The following is a 20908-nucleotide window of genomic DNA, read 5'->3' as shown; positions in this document are numbered from 1 at the left end:
TGGCCCCTCTCAGCCTGCTGCCTGGCTGGGACCCCAGCTGGCAAGGGGCCAGCGGCCAGAACTCCAGTCCGGTGGCGGGCTGAGCGGGGTGGTGGACAGAGTCTGGGGTTCCGGCCACCGGTTCCTGCCAGCCGGGGTCCTGGCCGCCGGCCCCTTGCCACCCTGCTCAGCCCGCCACCGGACTGGGGTTCCGGCCGCCGGCCCCTTGCCAGACGGGGTCCCGGTGATCGGCCCCGCTTAGCCCTCTGTCATTCTGGGGTTCCGTGGGGGGCTCAGGTAAATGTAAAATGTAAAACTGGCACGGGAAACCTTAAATTAATGAAGACTTGTAATACGGTGTACAAAATAAACTTCAAATGCAAAGGGACGAGGAATTTTAGCAGTTAAAGAGCCGTTTCTACAACAGATAGTTCAAGATTTATGTTGCTATGCGCGTGCGCATGTAATGTCACAGGCTGCGACTCGGTCGCATCCAAGTTCGTCCTGACACAAGACAAACGTCTCGTTTATTATTTTATTAACAGGGGTTGCACTTGCCTCGTTCGAGCACTTGCTCAATTGTTTTCTATACAATTCAACACGACCAGTAAGTCATAGTTGGGTCTGTTTGTTTCTAGTAAATTGCATGTGATATTTCATTGTGTAATACTAACTGGATTGTTATTCGAAGATTAAAGTTTTCTATTCAATATTATTTACCCTTCATAATGAAACGCCAGAAAAGCATTAGTGACTGGTTTTCCACTAAAATGACAAAATCATTAGTCAGTAGTTCTAGTAGTGAAAATAATAATTTAAATACTGAAAACGCCAGTGACAATAATTTTGGTGATGAAAATATCTTAAATGTTGAATCATCTGAAAATGTGTCCGCAATGGAAGAGGATTTACATGATTGTGAAAATGTAGTACCCGATTGTTGGACTTCTGAGCAGGCACAATATTTTTTAAAGAAATATAATGGCTTGATAATTGAAGGCAAAAAACTTGGCTGTTCCCACTGTGCAAATATGTCACATTTGGGGGTCCTTGGAGGAAAATCTTTACACATTTCTTCGGAATGGCGAAAGTGTACTATTAAAGCATCTGGAACTAATAAAAAAGTTCAGCAAGTTTCATTAAGAAAAAAAATGAAGGAACATTTCGAATCAAGCTCTCATTTGAGAGTTATAAATATTTTAAATGACTCTAAAAAAGAACCTCTCACTACAGTGATTGATAAAGTTACTGAAAAAAATATTGCAATAACCAGCAAAATTTTCAACATAGTTCACAGCTTAGTAAAAAGAAACTGACCAATGTCAGATATGGAGGATGAAGTAGAGCTACAAATTAAGAATGAAACTGATTTAGGGAACTGCCTACATTCTCAATTTTCGGCCATCAGAATCGTAGAGCATATTGCTGAATTAATAAGAAAACAAATTTTTAGTAAAATCATTGAAAACAATTCAAAGATTTGTATTATTATTGATGAAGCTTCTACAATTTCAAGTAAAACTGTGCTTGTAATTCTTATAAAATGTGAATTACAAGATTCTTCACCAACAGTTTTTCTCAATTTAGTGGAATTAGAATCAACAAAAGCAGAAAATATTTACAATGCTTTGAGAACTACGTTAACCGATACAGGATTTGACACAGAATATTTAAAGAAAAATTTAATCGGATTTTGTTCTGATGGCGTGAACACCTTGCTTGGACATAAATCTGGAGTTGCTACAAGACTCATCCAAGATTTTCCAAACATTATAATTTGGCATTGTTTGAATCATCGGCTACAACTGGCTTTAGATGATGCTATAAATGATATCAATGGAATAAGCCATTTCAAGATTTTTTTGGACAAGATTTATGCAATTTTTCATCAGTCAAATAAAAGTTTGAACTTAAACAAGTTTCTGAAGAACTATATATTGAAATAATCAAAATAGGCCGTGTTTTTGGTCCACGATGGGCTTCTTGTAGCCTTAGAGCTGTCAAAGTGGTCTGGAGAGCTTATCCAGCTCTTTATATTTATTTTTCCAAAAATAAGAAATTTTCTGGCATGGAAAAAAGATTGAAAAACAAAGAATTTTTAAAAGACTTGGCATTAATGATTGATATTTTGGATGAACTTGCATTATTATCAAATGCACTGCAAGCGAGACAATTGAGTTTAACAAAGGCAGATAAGCTAATCAAACGAACAATTGATTTTTTCATACAATTAAAAGATAGTTTTGGTATACATGAAAATAAAATTAATGAAATGATAGAAAGTGATGCTTTTAAATGCATAGAGTTTGAAGATAATGTAAGGTTTAAATCACTGCCACGAGACAAAGTAATAGAGTGTATTATTGAAAAAATGAAGACAAGGTTATTAAACAAAAATCACATTAAATATAAAGAAGATAATTTAGGTCATTCTAGTAATACACCTAAAATAGTTGAATTATTCAATGTTATGGATCCCACTCCATGGAATATTGAAGAAGTCAGGTTACCATGGAAATCAGGAGAAGAAAAAGTGCATGAATTAAACAAATTCATAAAATTTGTAGTCAATTTAAATGATTTTCATGATTATGTAGAGAATAACATTCAATCAAAACATCTTCCTGATCCAGAAACAATAAGGAAAGCAAAGCAAATTATGAACACAATTGCAATTAGTTCTGCAGAAGCAGAAAGAGCTTTTTCATTGATGAATATTATTTGTAGTGATAAAAGGGCGAATTTAACAATTACACATATCTCAAGCTTTATGACCATCAATTTGTTGGGAAAACCACTAAGTTCCTGGAACCCAATACCATATGTTAAAGCATGGATGAGAAGTCATTGATCCGCATTAGATACCAGAGTTCGTGTATCCAACACCAAAGATTATGGAGAAGATTAAGAAGCCATTTGGAAATTACTACCTAATTAGTAATAAATAACGTACTTAAGTATTCTTTAAAATATTGCTTGTTGCATTGTATACTTCAACATGAATATATTACACTTTTTATTTTTAATAACTTAAGTAGTTCACATGTAATATTTTAAAATACAAGAATAATAGGCATTTCATTCTTAAATATTATTATCGTTTGCTTACTCATACATCTCTTCTTTATATTTTCTTCTTTTTAAATGTATTTTAAATTCATTTAAGAAACCGATACTTTGTTTCTATTGTAATAAACATGTTAATAATGTTTTTTATTTTTTTTTATTGTTAAGTATGACTCCCAATGATTCAATGCATTGCCACTTCTTATGGAAAAAGGTACAAAAAATACATTCTGTGGCACATCCCTTAAATCAGAACTTTTTTTAGGGAATCGGTTGTTAAGATTTTGGCAGCTCATCACTGAGTATAGGCCTTTACAGACAGGCCTGAATATCTATATCCTAACAAAGGTAGGTGAGAGCTGTCTGAGGCGGAAAGGTGAAACCAGGGTGGGCAGGAGGAGGAGGAACTGCAGCAGCAGAGGATGTCTGGTACAGAGAGCCATTGGGAAGATCAAAAGCTTAATGGTGAGGACTGGTCAGAGTTGAGGAACCCCTGCTGAGTTAAAGGAGCGCTCGTGCAGACACCCCTCAGAAGGGGAAGAATCAGCCTGGTTAAGAGAAGCTGAGCCTAAAAAAGAGGGTTGATGCTGGAGGGGTGATCCTAGATGCAGGGGTAGGACTCACATGCAGAGAGGCCTGAGTGAATGGAATGCTGGGAAGACCCCTGGCAGTTGACCTGAGTGGAAGGCTGCAAGGAACCTACACCCAAAATAAGGGGCTGGTCCTGGAAGGATGTTCCTGGAGTAGGAATAGGACTCTCAGGCAGGGAGGCCTGGCTGAGCAGAACACTGTGGGGAGGTTTGTCACAAAAGACCAGACTTGAGGCTAGAGGAGAAGACTCACAGAAGAGAAGTGTGTCTTGGAGCTCTGATAGAAGGCCTGGAGAGTGAGGCTCTGGAATAGGGGCTAAAGGAACTGACAGAAAGTGGTTCCTGGCTTGGGTGGGTTACCTGGAAACAGTGATCTTGGAATGGGATTTAAAGAGCTGCTGCATTGTAACCTTGTTTTATTTTGGGGTTTTCAGAACTGTTTTTTATTGTGAGGGATGTGTGGACTGTGGTACTTAATATAAATAAAATGGTTTGAATTTGCTGCATTAATCCTTTTCAAGTGTGATTCCAAGGGGAAACTGAGGCAGGCAGGCATGTTGTGCCATGGCCATCTGTGGGAGGATGCTGCAGGAGGGGTTGCCCTACAACAGGGCCTTCAAAAAAATAGTAGGTGATCATATAATTAAGGACAATATCATAATGCATATGCACAAAGGGGCTGAATTAAGATTGGACAGGCAACCTTAATTTGTCACTTCCTAACTTTTGAGTGCTTGACTTTGTAACTTAAATGTTCTTCTAACATTGTGTGTGTGTGTGTGTGTGTGTGTGTGTGTGTGTAATTTTTATGGTTTTTAAAAGCAAACTGAAAAAACAGAAATGCCATGTGATGTCTCATTGACACCCACGTAGATCATCAACAGGATGGGACTTTTTGATCCACTGTAGAGGCCTCTGTCACTTGAATAGCAATAGTAGGTTATCCTCTATGTATAACAGCACTAAAGGGGGATGTGACACACTTTCCCACTGGGTTTCGCAGATCTTTGCTAATAGGAGAGGAAAGGTGAGACTCAGAAATCTTGGGTTCCATTCCAGGCTCTGGGGAGTAGTGTCCTCTGTGTACAAGCCCTTCAGCCCATTTCCCACCCCTCCAAGCTTGACCCCTTCTACCCTGCCCTAGTTTTTTCTGTTTCTCATCCTGACTTTTTGTCCCAACCCCATTCCCCTCACCTCGACCAGTGGTTTTCAAACTGTGGATCGCGACCCAGTACTGGGTCATGGAATGGAAGGCACTGGGTTGTGGCAGCTCTGGTCAGCACCACTGACCGGACCATTAAAAGTCCTGTCAGCAGTGCTGCCTCCGTCTAGGAGCCGGACCTGCTGCTGGCCGCTTCTGCGGCACAGTACAGTCTGCGGTGCCAGGACAAGCAGGAAGCCTGCCTTAGCACCCCGCTGCACTGCTGACCTGGAGCCACCCGAGGTAATCCCATGCCCCAATCCCCTGCCCCATCCCCTGCCCCAACCTTGAGCCCCTCCAAACCCCCCATCCCTGGCCCCACCCCAGAGCCTGCACCCCCAGCCCAGAGCCCTGCCCCCCTCCCACACCCGTGCCCCAGCCCAGAGCCCCCTCCTACACCCTGAACCCCTAATTCCTGGTCCCACCCCACAGCCCTCACTCCCACACCCCAACCCTCTGCCCCATCCCTGAGCCCCTCCCACACCCCAAACCACTCATCCCCAGCTCCGCTGGGTCACGGGCATCAACAGTTTTCTTCAACTGGGTCACCAGAAAAAAAGTTTGAAAACCACTTACCTAGACATCGCCAGTCTGTGTGCCTCCAGGCTTCTCATCCCAGTCCTAGTTCCCCCATCCTGGCTCTTATTATCTGACTTCTCTTCCCATCTCCTCATTCTCCATCTCTACTGGGTCCTAGTCCGAATATCCCTCCCTTGGATGAGGAGCCTGTCTGTCTTCCCCCTGGCTTCTTGTCCCAGTCTCTTTGCTCAGACAGTTACAGTTCTTCCACTGCTCTTCATCAGATCTGTCTCCCTATCCCACCCTGCATGTTCCCAGGCTCTTCCTCCTCCCTGCTAAGCTCAAACTCCTCAGCTACCTGCTGGCACCATTTCCCTCCTCCATTCCCTTTCCCCCAACTCCCAGTTTCTCTCTCCCCTTGTGAGCATGTAGATTCAGGTCCCCAGTCCCCCTGGTTTGTGTCCCCATTTTTTCCCTGTCTTGTTTCTGCATCCCTTCCCTTCCACTCCCCTGGAGGGCTGGCTCTTGTCCCTGCTGCATGTGAATCAGGCAGCTTCCTGTGCTGCCTGGGCCCAGCTTGGGGAGCATTGGGAGCACAGAGAATGAGGGTTCTGTGCTCTCAGTTCCAGTGCTGACACCCAGTCTGCAAGCAACCCAGAGCTGCAATTGTAGGGAAAGTCCAGCTTAGCACAGCTGGACTCTTTACAGACTTTTTCTGCAAAGCTTTGGCAAAGCTCTGCTGAACATGTGTAAATTGTGATTTTTTCCCCAAAGGCTTATAACGGCCAAATTAGAGCAGATTTTCATAGGGATGGAAAAAGGCACATCCTTATTGGCACACAGGCCACCTTCCACTAAATTTCAAATCCCTGCTCCAAAAAATGGGGATGCTAGAGGTCCTCAAAAGGTCACAGATTTTTTTTTTAAATGGGGAAAATGTGTGTTTTTCCCCCTAATTTTGTTCTCAGAAACAGCTGAACCACCTGGGCTGAAAATTTCCAAAAAAATCCCAAACAACCTTCTCCCACCCCAAAAAACCCAACCAACCAAACAAACAAAAAACCAGCGTGAGGCCCATGGCCAGGGTGGAAAATTTCAACATAGAATCACAGGGCTAGACGGGACTGCAAGGGTCATCTAGTCGAACCCCCTGCCAAGATGCAGGATTTGTTGTGTCTAAACCATCCAAGACAGATGGCTATCCAGTCTCCTTTTGAAAACCTCCAATGAAGGAGCTTCCACAACCTCTCTTGGCAGTCTGTTCCATTGTCCTACTGTTCTTACAGTTGGGAAGTTTTTCCTGAGATTTAATCTAAATCTGCTGTGCTGTAATCCGAACCCATTGCTTCTTTTCCTGCCCTCTGCGGCAAGAGAGAACAACTTTTCTCCATCTCTTTTATGGCAGCCTGTCAAGTATTTGAAGACCGCTATCATGTCTCTCCCTTCATCTCCTCTTTCCCAAACTAAACGTACCCAGTTGCTTCAGCCTTTGCTCATATGGCTTGCATTCCATCACTTTCATAATATTTGTTGCTCACCTCTGGATCCTTTCCAGTTTCTGTACATTGGTGACCAAAATTGGACACAGTATTCCAGCTGAGGCCTAACCAGCGCCGAGTAGAGTGGTATGATCACCTCCCGTGACTTGCATGCTATGTCTCTGCTAATGCAACCTAAAATTGCACTTGCTTTTTTTTTGCAATGGAATCATATTGCTGACTTATATTGAGGTTGTGATCCACCACAACTGACAGATCATTCTCAGCAGTGCTGCTCCCAAGCCAGTTATCCCCCATTTTGTATTGTGCATTTGGTGTTTCTTTCCCAAGTGTAGCACCTTATATTTGTCTTTGTTGAATTTCATTTTGTTGTCTATGGCCCAGTTCTCCAATTTATCAAGATCCCTCTGAATCTTAGCTCTATTCTCCAAAGTGTTGGCAACCCCTCCGTCTTTGTGTCATCTGCAAATTTGGTCAGGATGTTCTCTGTGCCTACATCCAGGTCATTCATAAAGATGTTAAACAACACCGGACTCAGAACAGATCCCTGTGGAACCCCACTTGAGACCTCATCCAATCTGACATCATTCCATTTACAGCATAAGCATTTAAAGAGTGGCAAAATTATGGCAACTGAAAACAAGATCTTATAATGCCAAATTTCAGGCAGCCTTAATAATAGGCAGTGCTACCAGCCCTGCCAATAATAAAATTTTGCAACTTATAAAAAGAATTTCCCTGCCTTTCCAGGCAATCTGAAGTCATATGACACATAATTACAAAAGTAATCATGATTTCAGTTAATTCATTTGAAGATGAGGCTGGTGTCCATGAGTGAACTCTGTACTGAAGTTTTGAATGACAGTTATTCTTGTTGGTGAATAATCTTGAATAAGACTGCATGACACTTCAGTTACTCACTTGTGTATTGTCTGGGAAACTCTTTGAACCCAGTTCTCAGCAAGCATGTCTAATAGGAATGTTGACATAGTATGTTGTTCTGAGTCTTTAGGGATCACTATTAGACCACCTCTGCCAATTCTCAAGGTCGCTTAGCTTGTCTAACCAATATTTCTTTTGCTGATCTAAGTTTTCTTAAAGAGACATCTATTAAGTCATCATTCACCATCTAAAGCCTTTGTCATCTGCCTCAGTTTTTATTATGGAAAAAATGTTGTTTTTCCTCATGGGTTGTGTCATCACAAAACTTTTCACTTTTGACTGAGGAATGAGAAAATACTAGTCCTAAACTAACAGTCCTTTGAGTTTTCTCCATTGCACTCCATGGATGGTAAGACAATGAAAAGAATCTTGTGGAGGGGCATATTGTGACTTGGGCGACAGTCAATTAACGTCTTGTTTTCATTTGTTGCATGCTTAGATTTCTCCAAAGAGTTGACTGTGAGTGACTGCAAAAGTTATCACTAATAAGTGGTAACCTAGTGCCAAATTAGTACAAAACTAGTACAAAATTTAACAGTAATCACATCCATAAAAAGATATAATAAACATATTTGTTCTTTAACTCAGTGAGAGAAATGTTAAAATTACAATAAATAACTGGCTAAATTCCTTCACTAATTTTTCTTTAATTAGTCTTGAACAAAAAAGACCTTGAAGTATATTCTTGTTGGTTTTGTTACAAGTTCAGTATTATTATCCTAAAATATAATGTACAAGAGCATTTACTGTAAAAGAACGATGTGCAATATTTGGGTCTATAATGATTTACTATAATACAATCAATGTACAGTGAAAATGTACTGTATGCATCTATAAAATACTGTGTATAGAACCATTTAAAGAAAAGTACTAAGGTTAAACTATGATCAAAGATTTATTAAATACAATGGAACCATAAATGTAAAATACTGTTAGTTTTCACTTTTTTCTACCGCGGATTGGAAATACAAAAGAATTAAATGTTAAAGATGCATCAAATCAGCAATACTTGTGTATCTAATTGGTGTAAGAGTAAAAGATTAAAATCTAGATTGGATTTATATTCCTTATTTTTTTAAATGCAGTAGGATCAACACAAGCCGTTTAATCGTGTTTTGCGAGGCTAATAATAGCAGAAATTATTACGGGAACTGTTGTATGTTTCTCTTCTTACCTCTCTTAATTTTGTAGACTTTCTCATTTTGAGGAGTTTGGCTTTAATCAACATCCAGCTAGCTGTGACACTGATGTTATATCTGCAGTTTAGGACTCCTCTGCATGGGAAATTAAGCTAAATTAATTAAAATTGTGAATTTAAAATGCATTAGTAAAAGTACATTGAACCCCTTTGTGGATGCTCTCAGTAGTAAAGTGGACTTTATCTTAATTCTCTTTCAAAAATGAAAAATAATCTCTAATATTCCATGAGTTCATATATTTTAGAAAAAAGAAAAGGAGTACTTGTGGCACCTTAGAGACTAACCAATTTATTTGAGCATAAGCTTTCATGATGAAGTGAGCTGTAGCTCACAAAAGCTTATGCTGAAATAAATTGGTTTGTCTCTAAGGTGCCACAAGTACGCCTTTTCTTTTTGCGAATACAGACTAACACAGCTGTTACTCTGAAACCTGTCATATTTTAGAAAGAAATTCAATTTGAAAGTCAGAGTTTGGATTAATATAAGGAAATAAAAATTCAAATTGATCCTCTGTTAGGTTATTATCTTTTTTTGGATGTTTCGTGTCACAACTTTGGTATCAAGTGAGTGTAGATTTTTTTTATTTGAACACAGTATGTAGCTTTGGTACACTTAGGTTGCGTCAAGATGCAAAAATGCTCAGTAAAAACAAACAAACAAAAAAAGCCCAAGACAAACCACTTGTCACCTATGGATATAGATGCTCTTTCCTTTCTGTGAAACAATAAAAGCATTATCCCTCTATTTCTTTTGCACTGGTTTATAATTACACACAGTCCTCCATTCAAAAGCCAGATGTTTTATAAATTTAAGGGGGAAAATCAGCTTCTGAAAAATAAGCAACTAGTAAGTATTGATGGGTCCGTTTGTTGTGTGATCACATGGGTTGTTCCCCTAGTATTCTAGAAAACACCAGTTGATGAAAATACTTGTCAACATCTTCAATCCCAAGTGGATATGCCAAGTCAGAAGACATCAGTTTGTGACATGGTAACTTAAGCCTTGTCTCCATTGCTTAAGAAAAAAAGCTGAGTGTTTTACTTTGGGGTAATTAACACGTGTGAGAGATCCTGAGGTAAAAACAGTGAAGACAAGCCACTCCCAGTTTTACTGTGAGGTAAACTCACGAAAGTCAGCCCTATAACCTCATCGTGAATGACCTTGGTTAGATTACCTCATGAGAAAACTGGGAGTGGCTTGTCTTCAGTGTTTTTACCTTGGGATAGCTCTCACACGTTAACTACCCCAACGTAAAACACTCTCAGCTTTTTTTTTAGCAGTGAAAACAAGCTCTTGCCCTCTATAAATGAGATTAATAGTAACATAAATTATTAAATAACCATTATGTATTTATCCAGCCACAATTTAAAAAAAAACAACCAAATTAATACATGTTTAGGTGTCATAATACATTGTTTAACATGGGATTAACTGGAGCCAATTTTGAAGATTTTTTTTTCTTAAGTAAATTGACTCTCTTCTTGCAGCAGAGAAACTGTTCTTGGAAATCCCTTTCCTTTAGTTCAGATAGCATATATTTTAAGCTTCATTATTGATCAGATAGTTCTTCGAGTGATTGCTCATGTGTATTCTACAGTAGGTGTGCGTGCTCGCCAGGTGCACCGGTGCCTGAAGATTTTCTTCTAGCAGTACCCGTAGGGGGGAGCACCCCCCCGTGACCCCTGGAGCAGAGCCTGCCTGATGCGGTATAAGGGGGGCTGCGTTGCCTCACCCTCAGTTCCTTCTTGCCGCCAGTGAAGGTGCATCAGAACTGCTCAGCTCCACCTTTGCTGCAGCTCGTCCCCAGAACTCTTCGTTTGTTCAGTAGTACCTGTAGTCAGTTAGTTAGTTTAGTTAGTAATTGAGCCCGGGCCGGGGCATGCCCCGCACCCCAGGCTTTAAGTCGTGCGGCTCTTGTAGGCACTCTATGCCAAGGAGCGACCTGCACACGGATTGTCTGCGCTGCTTGGGAGAAACCCATATCAGCGAAAGGTGCAAGATCTGCAAGTCTTTCAAGCCCCAGACTAAAAAAGAAAGGAACATTAGGCATCGCGCCATCCTGATGGAGTCGGCGCTGGCCCCGTCCCTGGCACGCCGCTCTGAACCGGTAACCGGCACTGTAGTGTCAGTACATGGAGACCCTCTGGTACCATCATCCAGTCGGCACTGCTCCCCATCTATGGGGCACGCCAAGAGGACCGGAAAGACTCTCTCTTTGCAACAGCACCGAGGGAAGTCTGGGACAGAGGCTAGGCCCATGTCGGGTAGTCCTCGATGCCCATCGGGCCCTAGGCCTCCGACTCACGTTGAGCAGAGTAGCCCGGCCCTTTCGGAGCAGGCCTCTCTGGATGTCCGGATGCCATCTATGCCCGAAGCCCTCCAGGCAGCCAGGGCGTCATATCCATGCTGGTGTCTGGAGCTCCGCCGATGTCAGCCCCACGGCTCTAGAGGCAAGCCACCGCTGGGATCACAGCAGTCGCCACTGGCCCGGTACCGGTCTCAGTCGAGGGGATGTTCCCGACACTGCTCACTGCCCAGCGACCGTTCAGGGCTCAGTCCATGTGGATCGCCCTCGATGCCGGCCAGACTGTCTGGATGGGTGCCATCCGACCGGGACTCCTGGCACCACTCGTCTTCGCGAAGTGAATATCGACGGGACCGTGGTGGATGTCACCAACGGTCCTCGTCCCGCAGAAGATACCGCAGTCGGTTGCGTCATGATCGTCAACGCCGTTCCCACTTCGACTCCCGTTCCAAGTCTCTGCCAAGGCACAATAGCCCCGGATGCTGATCGCTGGCGTCTTGCCGGCACGGGTCTGCCCATTGAGGCCGTTTGCAGAACAGCTACTACTGTTGGTGCCGCTCCTCCGCATCGAGATCACAGTCCCATGGCCGATGTAGATCCCGGCACCGCTGATATTCCCGGTCCAGAGGCAGCAGCGGATCATACGCCAGCCCGGCGTCCCCTCACAGCCGCTCATCTACAGGGCAAGCTAGCCAGCCTCAACAGCTGGCCCCGCCGGTGGCTCAGCAAGCCCAGTGGTACCCGTGGGCACCATGGCCTCCGACTCAGTCCCCGATAGGGGCTCGCTCGGTGGCTGGGGCCTTGGAAACACCATTGGTGTCTATCTTTAGACCACCAGAAAAAAGGTTGGTGGGACCTGTGTCCTCGGTACCGTGCCCGGAGTCCAACCAGATGGTGGATCCTCCGGTGCCGGACGACAGCCAAAGCACCGTACGGGTCTCACCCAGTCTGGAGGAGCTGATTGAGGCCCCACCGCTCTCCGACCTGCAGGAGGACTACCAGGCCCACCAAGACCTCCTGAAAAGGGTGGCAGAGAGCCTCCGCCTCCAGGCTGAGGAGATGGAAGAGCCCTCCAACTCCCTGTTCAATGTGCTGTCCCCAGGGCCGGTGCAAGGAGGTTTCACGCCCTAGGCGAAACTTCCACCTTGCGCCGCCCCCGCGGCAGCTCCCCGCCCCTCCCCCTCCGCCCTGAGGCGCCCCCCCGCGGCAACTCTCCACCGCCCCCTCCCTCCCTCACTCCCCTTGGCCCAGGCAGCCCCCCCTGCGGCAGCTCCCCGCCGCCCCCTTCCTCCCTCGGCCCGGGGAGCCATGTGCAGCAGCTCCCCACCCCAGCTCACCTCTGCTCCACCTTCTCCCCAAGCATGCCGCCGCCGCTGCTTCTCCCGCCTCCCAGGCTTGCGGCGCCAATCAGCTGTTGGTGCGCAAGCCTGGGAGGGAGAGAAGCAGAGCAGGGCGGTGCTCAGGGGAGGAGGCGGAGCAGAGGTGAGCTGGGGCGGGGAGTGGTTCCTCTGTGCGCTGCCCCCACACCCCGTTACTTGCTGCAGGCAGCCCTCCTCACGCCCCCCTACCCCAGCTTACATCTGCTCCACCGCCCCCCCCCAACCACTTGGTGCCCTAGGCGACCCCCTAGTTTGCCTATTGCTTCCACCAGCCCTGGCTGTCCCCTTCAACACCGGGCAGGGTGGCCTTGCTGCTCCATGAAGGGGTGGCAAGAATTTCAAATGCCCAACCAGCCTCATTGGCTCCCATCTCTAAAAAGGCAGAGCGTAAGTACTTTGTACCCATGAAGGGACACGAGTATCTGTATACCCACCCGGCAGCCAACTCCTTGGTGGTCGAGTCGGTCAACCACGGGGAGCGGCAGGGGCAACCAGCCCCGACCCCCAAGAACAAAGACTCTCAGAAGCTGGATACTTTCGGGAGAAAAGTTTATTCGTCATCAAGCTTTCAGCTACGAGTAGCAAACCATCAGGCTCTCCTTTGTCGCTACGAGTTTAACCTCTGGGAATCTCTCCCCAAGTTTGAGGACTCCCTCCAGGAGCGCGATAAGAAGGAGTTTTAAGGTGCTCATGGAGGAAGGGGCAGCGGCTGCAAAGGCATCCCTGCAGGTCGCTTCGGATGCAGCGGACATGGCCACACGGTCCATGGCCTCAGTGGTGTCCATGAGATGGGCGTCATGGCTTCTGCTCTCTGGGCTCTCCAGCGAAGCGCAGTTGTCAATGCAGGATCTCCCTTTTGACAGGAAGGCTCTATTTGCTGAGGAAACAGACACAAGGCTGCATGGCATGAAAGACTCCCGCACAACCCTCCAGACCATAGGCCTCTATGTTCCTCCTCCGGTAAAACCCAAGTTCAAGCCTCAGCAGGCTCCTGCCCAGGCTGCCCTCCCGAAGTACGGGACCACCCACAAAAAGCAGCGGGACTGTAGAAAGCACCTGCAACGGCAATCCCAGCCTACCCCCCAGCCTGGGTCTTCTAAGGTCAAGCAGGTGAGCAAAAGGCACAAGGAAGCTGGAGATATACAGGTATCTTTTAATTTATGCGGTGGGAAAGCAAGCAGAGCATATCTTTAAAACCTTTGACTTTACTGAAGACAATCACAAAGATGATAAAGAACTGGTTCTGGCTATGTTTGGTGTGTACTTTATACCTCAGAGAAATGTGGTTTATGAAAGAGCATGTTTTCACCAGAGAATTCAAGAACCAGGGGAAAATTGTTGAATGGTTTGAATGAAAACTGTGATTTGGGGAATGCAAAAAATATCAGACAGGCTGTTAGTGGGATAACAGATAAAAACTAGGGCTATCAAGCGATTAAAAAAATTAATCACGATTAATCGCGCGATTAATCACACTGTTAAACAATAATAGAATGCCATTTAAATGTTATTGGATGTTTTCTACATTTTCAAATATATTGATTTCAATTACAACACAGAATGCAAGGGCTCACTTTATATTATTATTCTTATTACAGATGTTTGCACCTTAAAAATGATAAACAAAAGAAAGAGTATATTTCAAGTCTACCAAATACAAGTATTGTAGTGCAATCTCTTTATAATGAAAGTTGAACTTACAAATGTAGAATTATGTACAAAAAAATAACTACATGCAAAAACAAAACAATGTAAAATTTAGAACCTACAAGTCCACTCAGTCCTACTTCAGCCAATCACTCAGACAAACAAGTTTGGTTACAATTTGCAGGAGATAATGCTGCCCACGTCTTGTTTACAATGTCACCTGAAAGTGAGAACAGGCATTCATATGGCACTATTGTAGCCAGCATCGCAAGATATTTATGTGCCAGATGTGCTAAAGATTCATATATCCCTTCATGCTTCAACCACCATTCCAGAAAACATGCGTTCATGCTGATGACAGGTTCTGCTCAATAACGATTCAAAGCAGAGCGGACCGACACATGTTCATTTTTGTCATCTGAGTCAGATGCCACCAGAAGAAGGGTTGGTTTTCTTTTTTGGTGGTTCGGGTTCTGTAGTTTCCGCATTGGAGTGTTGCGCTTTTAAGACATCTGAAAGCAAGCTCCACACCTCATCTCTCTCAGATTTTGGAAGGCACTTCAGATTTTTAAACCTTGGGTCGAGTGCTGTATCTATCCTTTGAAATCTCACATTGGTACCTTCTTTGCATTTTGTCAAATCTGCTGTGAAAGTGTTCTTAAAACGAACACGTGCTGGATCATCATCCGAGACTGCTATAACATGAAATGTGTGGCAGAATGTGGATAAAACAGAACAGGAGACATACAGTTCTCCCCCAAGTTGTTCAGTCACAAATTTAATTAATGCATTCTTTTTTTAAGGCGCATCATCAGCATGGAAGTATGTCCTCTGGAATGGTGGCAGAAGCATGAAGGCGCATACGAATGTTTAGCATATCTGGCATGTAAATACCTTGCAACACTGGCTGTGAAAGTGCCATGCAAACCCCTGTTCTCACTTTCAGGTGACGTAAATAAGAAGCAGTCTGCAGTATCTCCTGTAAATGTAAACAAACTTGTTTGTCTGAGCAATTGGCTGAAGAAAAAGTAGGACTGGTGGACTTGTAGGCTCTAAAGTTTTGCATTGTTTTGTTTTTGGGTGCAGTTGTGTAACAAAAAAAATTTACATGTGTAAGTTACACTTTCATGATAAAGAGATTGCACTACGGTACTTGTATGAGGTGAATTGAAAAATACTACATCTCTACCCCAATGTAACGTGACCCGATATAACACGGGTTCGCATACAACACAGTAAAGCTCTGACACGCTGCTCTGAGCAGCGTGTTAAGGGTGCCAGGCTGGGCCAGGGCTGAGGGGTTGGATAAGGGGCCGAGGGTCTTGGGGGCGGTCAGGGGCTCCCACCCCCCCATGGTCTGGGAGGCAGGAGATGTGGGGGGCACTTTTGGGGGTCCTGCAGTCCCAGAGTGACCCGGGGGATTAGCGGGGGGCCAGGAGCAGCCCGCTCCGCTTCCCTCGCCCCGGCCCCAGCCGTGTCGCTAGGGGGAGGGGGCTTGGGGAAAGGGATCCCCACCGCACTCACCGGCAGCGGCGGAAGCAGAGCAGCCTGGCCCCAGCCTGCTCCACTCCACCAGCTCCCAGCTGTGGCGCGCCGCTTCCCTCCGTAGGTGGGTGCGGGACCTTTCCCCAACCCTGCCCCCAGTGACACGGCTGGGGCCGGGGCCATGTCGCTCCGCTTCCCGCCGCAGGTGGAGGGGGGGTGCATCCTTTTCCCCAACCTCCTCGCACTCACCCACGGCTGGAAGCGGAGTGCCGCAGCTAGGAGGTGGCAGAGTGGAGCGGGCTGAGGCTGCGTTGCTCTGCTTCCTGCTGCTGCCGGTGAGTGCCTGTCAGGGGGCAGAGGGTGTGGATAGGAGTCGGAGCAGTCAGGGGACAGGGAGCAGGGGGGAAGGGTAGGGGGTGGGATCCTGGGGGTGATTAGGGACGGGGGTCTCTGGAGGGCACGGTCAGGGAACAAGGAACGGGGAGGGCCAAAGCAAGTTCGATATAACGTGGTCTCACCTAAAACGCAGTGAGATTTTTTGTCTCCCAAGGACCGCGTTATATTGGGGTAGAAGTGTATTTCTTTTGTTTATCATTTTTAAGGTGCAAACATTTGTAATAAAAATAATAATATAAAGTGAGCCCTGTACACTTTGTATTCTGTGTTGTAATAGAAATCAATATATTTGAAAATGTAGAAAAACATTGAAAAATATTTAATAAATTTCAATTGGTATTCTATTGTTTAACACTGCGATTAATTGCGATTAATTTTTTTAATCGCAGTTAATTTTTTTTGAGTTAATTGCGAGTTAACAGCCCGAATAAAAGCCTTTTCACATTAGCTACAATAGAAGAGAGATTTAACCCTAGCCACAGCTGTGCAGAAAGCAAATCAATCTGAGTTGGTGAAATAGTAAAACCTAGGACAACTTGACAAACTTGAAGAACCTGAAATGAGCTTAGATACTGTAAACAGAAACTTGAGAGTTAAAAGTCAATATCATAAAACCCTTGAGGCAATGGGAGAGAACTCCCAGTCTTCGCAGAATACTAGCCTACATGCACAAGGTGTGAAAAAAAATCATATTCCAAGTGCTGAGGTATGTCCAGCCAGAGGTACATGGTGTAATACACGCATAAAATATGGACATTTTGTGGCTGTTTGCCACACCAGAGCAGTCAGGGAGTTGAGTCTTATTGAGGAGAAGTAAGAGCCACAGAAATAAATTATACAAGTAGCTTTGGCTTTTTTCTTTAGGGGAAAAGAAAAGCAGTTAAATTTCCATCAATCAAATTTTTCTGTTTCATATTCACCAATCTGGCATCTTCATTCGTGAACACTTACAGGAAATGAAACACAGAAGTAAGGACTAATATAAAATGTAGTGCCAAAAAAAAAAAGCTGTTAAACCACATTACAGCTACATAGTTTAAAATAAAGTTTCAGTGTTAGGAAATGTAAAAGGTAAAGTTTCTACAGCAACATTAGCTTGGTCATATGGCACATACTACTGTGCACAGCATTTTTTATTCTGGTTAAATATTAATTAACATTAATTTCTGCATATCCCTGAAGGAACCTTAACTTCTGCAGTTCCTGATATTTTAACTCAAAGAGCTTAATTGTGTTATCAAACATTTTGCTTAAAAAACAAACAAACAAAAAAAAAAGCAAGAGCCAAAGTTATCCTTTTAGGCAGTTATGCTTTTAAGTTCACACCTGACTGATATTAATATGGCAAGTCCCTCCTTTGCTTCTTCTAATATGCGACCAAAGATGGTTTTCTGCAAGTCCAGGTTAGCAGTGTAGTAGCACACTGTTTATACTGTGATGCCTGCTTTCTTGCAAGGGGAACAAATATACTATGTCTGTGCTGAGGAAATTTTCCCTCAGTGTTCAGAACAGCTGTAAACTAGTTCAGCTGAACCATCCTTAAAACCAGACGGACACAAGTGTAGGTACCCAACATAAAAAAAACACAAGACTCAAGTGGCTGGAACTGATTTTATAAGTAAGTTAGACAAACCATCTGAAAGCAAGTTTTATTTTTTTTTGGTCATGTCATGCTCCTGAACCAGATATGGACTGCTTACAGAGCTTGCTTATACGTACCAGATGTGTTCATCATAAGAGCCTTTAATGCTCCACCATATTTGGCTGAGCTTTTGTTAAATAAGGTATTTTACATGTAGTGCCACCTAGAGGCTAAACAGCATGATACAGTTTAGCATTCTATTACATCTCCTTTCTACAAATATTTACACTGTCACAATGTCTTTGTAGTTCAGTACGGATCAGTCTCTTAAGTGTCTGCATTGTACTGGTTTTCTATTTTCATAACTCAAATGCATAATCACTTGGTCACCTGGCTATCCATTAGTTGCAGCGACTGGCTGTGGTTGGTTTGGAATCGTTAAGTCATTGTCTTCTTGTTCTGCATCTGCCATCTGTTCAGTTTGCTCTGTTGACTGTTCCTTTTGAGGAACAAACTGTAGATGTTCACATTTTCTGTTGAACTCTCCGCTGTTGGTCTCGATCACATATGATTTGGGCACTGAATTCTTTTTCTTTATGACATCTGGAGTTGTCCATCCCTTTTCTCCGTCCAATTTGGCATGAACATAGTCACCAGGTTCGAGACCTGGGAGTTCTCTGTGTGACATCTGTTGTAAAAGTGTTCATAAGCTCTTTTAGCCTTTTTATCCCTTTTGGTTACTCCCTTCATGTCTGCCACTTTGTAGATAGTGAGGTAGTTAAGCAAGGTCAGCATTGTACCTCCCACCCATGGTTGACCTCGCTTAGTTTACCACTCCAGCACAACTGAAGTGCATTGCTTCTACTAAATTTTTACAGCAGGATAGCTAGTGTGCATTAATTATCCTGCGGTAAAAAACACAACCTTTTTGGTCACTGAAGACTTAGCTTTGATGAATCCGGCGTCTGACTATTTGAGCAAGTGCTACAAAGCCTTAGAATCATAGAATATCAGATTGGAAGGGACCTCAGGAAGTCATCTAGTCCAACCCCCTGCTCAAAGCAGGACCAATCCCCAGTCTTTGCCCCAGATCCCTAAATGGCCCCCTCAAGGATTGAACTCACAACCCTGGGTTTAGCAGGCCAATGCTCAAACCACTGAGCTATCTCTCCCCCGTGAGCTAGCCCTCCCCTTCATATTTAATACAGCTTTTTTATCATAATGAGAATGACCTTCACAGTAACAACGGCTCACCTCTCCTCCCTAATTCCTACAAAGAGACCCTACTCCACGCAGACCTTTCTATCTTCCAAAAAGTAGACAAGCCAGGACTTTATATTATCAGTCTCTTATTTGGAAGGCACTCACATACTCCAGCTATTGGCAGCAGTACAAAACCCTAAGATAATCAATGGATGACATATGAGAAAGAGTTTAAGGCAACTTGGGGTCTGTTGAAGCAAAGTATCAGCATGTTGTCCTTTAGTTAGTGGGGCAAATAATGAAAGGCAAAGCAATGGTTCTGTGTACATTGTCCTTTGAAATGTTCCTTACTTTTGTGAAGATTCCAACACTGAAGCTTCTCTGCTGATTCCATTACCAACTTTACCCTTTCTCAAACATTGGAAATTTTTCAATACTATTTTTTTTTCAGTATGCAAGACATCCACTGATAGGGGAATCTTGTTCCAGATTAAGTTTCCCTCAAAACACAATTCATTTTGACAGAAAGCAGAGAAAGTCACTAGCAACTTTGTGTATGTTATGTAGGTGCCAGAAAACCTAGAAACTATTCCAGGTTATACAAACCCAGAATTTTGAGGCTGGGACCACACAATGAGGTAAAAGATGTTATAGTGAAGGGGTGTATAAAAAAATCCCTTAACTAGATATGCAAGAAATATTCAATTTTAAATGTTTTTATAAATGGGAAATTCTACAGCATCGCTAAAGTGATGGAAACAATACAAGCTGAGGTGCTGCTGAATGTAATGAAATCCTTAAAGTGGTAAATTAGTTCTTCTCTCTCAACCCCTCCCTTATTCGTTTATTAAAATAAGTAAATAATTGTTCAGTAGCTCACCTGGGATACAGGCAAAAGGCTCTAGTAAAGCCTGGGATAAATATTATTGGAATAGATTTATAGAGGGGAGGGGAAAATAAATTAATCTGTCACAAGGTGCAGTCCAGTCTGCAGGGCGGATAAAAAAATCAATTTTAAACCAATCTGATTTTTCAAATCGAAATTGGATCTTTTATTTATTAAAATAAATACAATTAAATTAAAATAAATTTTAAAATTAATTTTGAAATTATAACAATCTATGTTAAGGTATAAATTTACTATAATCCATTAATCATTCAAATTAAATTAAAACAATAATATTAAGCAATATGTGTTTGCTGTTAAAGTTTTAAAGAAAGTCGAACCACTGAATTGGTAAAAATCACTGGCTAACTACCTAAACCCTGAGTGTGTTGAACTGCTAAACTAGTTTTTGACAGCAGGAGCCTCTTGTACAGATGCAAAGGAAATCATTTCTGTATTTCAGTTTATTCAGTTAGTTCAATTCAATTACTAGGTCATTCAAAGTTGAGAAACCAAATGAGAGTTGAAAATACAATAAATCTTGTTTTTCCTCTTCCACTATATAAATAAAAACCAGATGAGAGAGGGTGAGAGCTACTTGTTGTAAAATTTTGAAGGACCATGGTAATCAGAAACAAGAAGTTCAATTAATTAAACTACAGATAATACTTTGTCTAATAAATCAGTTTTCAATGTAAAGCATGTTTTGATAGTTGTTCTTATGTATCCAGTACATTTATGGGTTAACTTTATTTAACTACTAATTTTTTTTAAAAATGCTGTTTTGTGCATTTAATTGAATTTGAATTTCCAAATAGTGCTTCACACAAATTAAAAATTAAAAAAATTAATCAACTGGTAAGTAAGAAATGCATCATTCACTATTTTCTAGCATAATAAAAAAGTAAGTATTAAGAATCTGTATAAATTAAGCTATGTAATTGCTTAAATATGTATCGATATAGTGTAGCCTCCTGGTTAAAAAAGAAGCTCCAAATTTAGTTTAAAGGCTATTTAGTTGCAAATCAAT

At 43.0% G+C, this 20908-nt stretch overlaps 1 protein-coding gene and 1 pseudogene across 2 annotated transcripts in view; both read left to right on the top strand.

Moving 5' to 3' along the window:
- The window catches only part of CDK19 (cyclin dependent kinase 19), a 228182-nt gene that overhangs the window by 88441 nt on the left and 118833 nt on the right, over positions 1-20908 (top strand). The window lies entirely within an intron of this gene.
- Positions 708-2917, top strand: LOC141983841 (E3 SUMO-protein ligase KIAA1586-like; annotated as a pseudogene).

Source organism: Natator depressus, chromosome 3 (assembly GCF_965152275.1).
Source record: "Natator depressus isolate rNatDep1 chromosome 3, rNatDep2.hap1, whole genome shotgun sequence".
NCBI lineage: Eukaryota > Metazoa > Chordata > Testudines > Cheloniidae > Natator > Natator depressus.
The sequence above is the reverse complement of the archived record's forward strand: the minus strand, read 5'-3'. Positions and strand labels throughout refer to the sequence as shown.